The sequence below is a fragment of the Aythya marila genome (assembly GCF_965140915.1).
Source record: "Aythya marila genome assembly, chromosome: Z".
Lineage (NCBI taxonomy): Eukaryota > Metazoa > Chordata > Aves > Anseriformes > Anatidae > Aythya > Aythya marila.
Window position 1 is genome coordinate 83,978,423 of NC_139080.1, and position 5,604 is coordinate 83,984,026.

The following is a 5,604-nucleotide window of genomic DNA, read 5'->3' on the forward strand; positions in this document are numbered from 1 at the left end:
CCGGCCGCCGCTCGGCCCGCCCCCCTCGGCTCGCCGATGGGCCGCCGGGCTGTCACTCAGCGCGGAAGGGGCGGGGCCGGCGTGCGGAGGGGGCGGTGTGGTGGCCATGGGGGAGGGCCGCCATTTTGTGCGCCTGCGCCTGGTGTCTGTGTGTGTGTGTTTGTGTGCGCAGCCTGCGGGGGGCGGTGCGGGTTCCGGCTTTACGGCTTGCTAGGATTGAGATTGTCCTCCTAAAAATATATTAATCCGTATATACCAAGTCTGTTTTGACACTGGTTCCAAGCACAGTCCAGGCTATACAGCCTGACAGCAGCGTAACCCTAACTGACTGCAGAGGTATCCCACAGCGCAACCCACAGCACCGCCAGGTTATAACCTTATCACGCAGCTCCGGTCCCACTAATCCCGAGCACTGCAAACCAGTCAGTGATGCTACGTGACATACTCCGTGGCTGGAGGAAATACTCAAGTCACTGATGACAAAAAAACACTGAGAATCAGAAGTGTCACCTCAGCACGCCATCAGCTGCTTCACCGTGTGTCCCCACCGCCTTGTCATTTGGGGTGCCCATCACTGGACAGGGCTCTTACCCACTGCTAACGATGCAGTACAATGCCACTCACTGGACCACATAGATCTTCAAGTCTCTGCTGCCACGAGTGAATCTCGAGCTGGATTCACTGGAAGGGCTCAGGCAGTGAAAAATGCCCGCAGCCACTGGAGTCCTGCTCGACTCAGCATTCATCACTGACTGGCAGCACATCACGTCGGTGTTTTACATCTGCAGACTCACAGATTTCCAGCAGTAAATCAGGCAGTGCTAGTTAAATCTCTACACTTGGCTGCTAACCAGTATAGATTAGTGAACTTGCAGCAGGTTGACCCTAGGTGCTCTACTGGACCTGAATAGCTGGAATCAGTGGCCATGCTCAAGGCACTGATCCTGAACAAAGTCAGTCAGAGACAAGGGTTATTTGGCTGGCTGTTCATATTATTTCTGCCTGACAGATCGAGTAGGCAGAGGCACTGTGAGGAGTTTGTAATTGTCCTCTTGTGAACAGATGGCACTTTGTAATTAAAAGCGTAAATTACTGTCAGTTTTAACCCTCAACCTGCACTGTAGAAAGACTTTTTATTAGAGAATTATAATTTCAGTCCTTGTCATTTGGATAGATCTGTGATTAGATGCATTCCTCTGAACAATTACCTGTTTGCCTTCAGATTTATTTTCCCCACAGTTTGGAGCACAGAGCTGAATACAGGTCCTGAATATGGGTCACAGATCTCCATGCTGGTAGCTCTGCAGCCAGGGCTCATCACGTGCAAGCAGTTGGTGCTCCATAGTAAACAAGGATACTTGCAAGCAATTTTTGCACTTTATATAACATAGACACATGCTCAGAGAGAAAAGGGAAGCACTGAGTGGAGAAAACACACTCTCAGAGCATGGAGGAGGTGGTGCTATAAAACCCACAGGGATAAGCACATCCCCATGTGCTTTTGCTTGTAAATTTGGTGATTCTAAGCTAGTCCCATTTGCGAGTGTAGGAAGTAAAAGTGTCTTACCGTTTACAGCCCTGGAAACTAAACTTGCACTGTTGATAAATTTAGCAAAGCCAGCTGCTGTGTTCATGTTGCACATGAAGTGGAGATGCCAGGAGCTCAAAAACAAAAAGACAGGCTCAAATTATGATAGCAAAAAGTAAATATTTGATTTGGGGTATAGTAACTGCAACTCGTGAACCTTTACATTTTCCAAGCTGGCAGTACCCCTTCTAATGTTACTACTTTTGAGTAGATGGGATTAATCAGAATATCATGAGCAAGGGCCTCACACCTATGCATTGCCACCTTACAAAGGAAAGTAACTGCTTATTTTGGGGATACCCTTGAAGGTTCTGTTGTTAGCTTTTAATGAATTCACAAACTCATCTACTGCTGTGTGAAAGCCATTTGTGGCTCTGATCTGTCTGCCAGCCATATTTTCATTTTGAGTGAATATTTCCTTCTCTATTCTTAATTTAAGTAGTATTGAAACCATGCAGCTGTTCCCTTGTCCCAAACTGAATTTTACAAATCTTGACCCACCTGTTCAAAACCAGATTAAATAACATAACCTACTGATGTAAAACAAGCTGCATTATCAATAAAATTAATCTAGAAACTTTTAAAAGCATAGTTTTGTTTCAGTAGACAGCATTCAAGGTCAGGTGTTGCTTGTCCACATCCCTCTTAAGACAAATCATAGGCACAAAATCAGTGCAAAAATAGAAAACCATGTAAAGAACATAGCACGTGTTCTAACCAGTTTGATGGAGGTGTATTCCTTTACATATCTGGGTCAATCTGCTGAGCAGTCCCTTACTTGCTGGCTATGATAAAGTGATGGAAACACTGGCCCTTTACAGAGTCCTCCCCGTGTCAGGGTTCTTTTTTCCCCCTGCTGTGTTTTCCAATTGTAATTGCTGTTGAACGCCTCCTCCTACTTTCCCAAGACTGTGTTGTACACATATGGGGACACACAGAGGCAAAGTCAGTTATTAAATTGGTTAGATCATCCCGTCCAGTAAAGGCTGACTGGTTGGAGGAACCACGTAGCAATGACAGAACAAACAGGAAATGGTTTGGGACAGCATAGCAAAAAGGTAATAGCAGACTTACAGCACTGTTGGCTTCTGCTTGAATTCTGGAATGAAGTATATTATTTTTTTATTTTCATGGTAAATTTAAGGGCTTTTTTTTTTTTTTTTTTTCCTCAGGATCAAACACAGCAGCGCTGCCACTGCACCGGAGGCAGCTCCTGGCTGCAATCATGCTGCTGAGCCACTGGGCAAATCCCCTGCTCCTGGCCAAGCAGCAGCTACACCTTACACACCTTATAGGCCTGTAGGGAGCTAGTAACAGCTCTGTATGCTCTGTATGTCAGAATATATGTCAGAGAGGAAGAAAGATGGGATATTCTGCCTGTGTGTGCTCTGCAGAAGTGCTAGCTGAATTTGAGGTATGAGTACACTACAAAAAGCAAGAGGGTGTTAATGTGTAAGCTATATGTAGCCAGTGGTAAAGAGGTTTAGCATCATCCTACACAGTTGTCTGGGCTAATTACGCATGTCACGGGACCAGACTGCTATCTGACCAGCCTGGATAACCCTGTGCTGCACCACAGTGTGGGCAGTGTCAGTATTCCTTGTTTTTACCATCAAAACCTGTAATATTTAGCTTCAAACAACATTAAACTTAAAATAAAGCCTAACAAGTCTTTACTGTAGAGAAATCCCTTCTACATGAGCAGAATGTAGGCTGCAGAAGCTATGTGGCAGCCTGAAGGCAATTCTTATTTAGGCAATGATCCTCTTTGTGACTAAAGTAGCCTCCTTACACTCTGTGGCTCATTTCCGTACCTGCTAAGCTGTAGGAAGGACAGCCGGGTGTATCCTCCGCACAGAGACTGAGAGCCCAGGCTGCCCCCAGCCTCATCCAGCCTGGCCTTGGGCACTGCCAGGGATGGGGCAGCCACAGCTCCTCTGGGCAGCCTGGGCCTGGGCCTCACCACCCTCTGAGGGAAGAATTTCCTCCTAACATCTAATCTAAACCTACTCTCTTTCAGTTTAAAGCCATTCTCCCTTGTCCTATCCCTACACCCCCTGACACAGAGTCCCTCCCCAGCTTTCCTGCAGCCCCCTTTAGGCACTGTGAGGCCTCTGTGAGGTCTCCCCAAAGGTTTCTGTTCTCCAGACTGAACAACCCCAGCTCCCTCAGCCTGTCTCCATAGGAGAGGTGCTTCAGGCCCTTGGTCATCCTTGTGGCCTTGCCATTGGCAAACTTGATGAGGGCACCCTCAGTGTCACCATCCATGTCACCAACAAAGGTGTCAAACACTACTGGTCCCAGTACTGACCCCTGAGGAACACCACTGGTCACTGATCTCCACCAGGACATTGAGCTGTTGATTAGATGAAGAACTCAGGGTATTCATGTCCTTGGACGTGAAAATGACTCAGCCTAGTATGTGTGTCTTGAGTACTAACCTATCCACAAACATCAAATCTGAAAGACCATCAGTAGAAACAAAAGCACATACTTATTCAACCAGTTACGGAAAATAGCATAGTTATGTGTTTGTTTGTTTTTTTTTTTTGAAATTGGATGATTGTTTTGATTCCCTTGTAGCCTGGAAAATTCGGCACACACACTAGGTGGAGCAGTCATGCATCGAGCATCACCATTACACAATGCCTGCTTTCTAAAACTCCAAACTGAGTCTTAAGAGAGTTCCTTTGACCAACTTTTAGGGTGACACACTTGCAAACCCATTTATTGAGGAACAAGTAGTGACAGCAACAAATTCTTCTGACACCTTACGTTCTGAATGAAGTCCTTACCTGGACTGGACATCAGAGCAGGCCAGCAAGCAAAAAGAGGTAATTCAGAGAGGAACAAGCAAGGGAAAACAGAGGGATAGGGGGATAAAGGAGGCTGGTTGCATGTAAACAGGTCAGTACCCATGCCTGGCCATGCCCTGTACCTCATCACTGCAATCTTTACTGTCTTCTTGCCAAAATCCATTTCTCAATATTTTCTGGGGGCACACAACTGTTTCCACCCAGGCCTATCTGCACAGACAGCCATGTATGTGTCTGCGTACAGGACACGTGAAGCAAGTGCGTTCATGTGTGTGCCTCTTCTGGAAATACATGCTCATTTTCTTATCCTGTAGACAGAACCAACACTGTGATATTTTTAAATTATTTTTATTTATTTGTATTATATTCCTACTAATTGCTTATAAATTTTATTAGGAGAATAAATTTCCTAATAGATTTTATTTCTGCCTATATTTGTCTTCAAATTTTGTCATTAGCATCACCATAAAATTCAGAATTTAACAAGGTGTGCTCATTTTGAGAGCAAGATTTGCCAATGGTACCAAATGAAGTCATTTGCAAATTCTGGTCCTAAATCAGATATACCTCTTAATTACCAGGCGGGCAGCTATCACACCCTAGGAGATCTTTACAACCACACCCGCTGCACATCCACATGTCACTGTGGTCAGCACTACTCAGTCCTTCAGAGGCTGACTATTCAAAATAGGTTAGAGTCTTACCTTTTACTAGGAACTAAACAGGATGTACAGAGGCATTATTTCAAGATCCAGTTATGTGTTAACCACGTGAGTGCTTTTTGTTTCACGTATAGTTAACAGCTCTCATTAGCTGCTGTCTTGCATGGCAATACTAAAATCATCCCAAGCTCAAATTCATCCCTCAGTATATATTTTCATTACATCCACATTTTCTATGTGCCAATTCCACGGAAAACCTAATTCTGGTATGTGTTAAAGCCTGGTTTGGGGTGTTGTTTTTTTTGTGGGTTTTTTTTTTTTTTGAGAAGTACCTACTCATGGCTTTGTATATGCAGCAGCAGTCGAAGATATGCAAACATTTCTAATGCAGCCTCTTGCACAGAAGAGTAAAACTACTAGCATTTCTTAAGGATATTACACTGTTTAGAATGAGTAAGTATTTCTCACTAAAATAATACAAATTACTAGACCACATAGAACTGTAACACTTTTATTATCATTAATTATACTTTTTGTC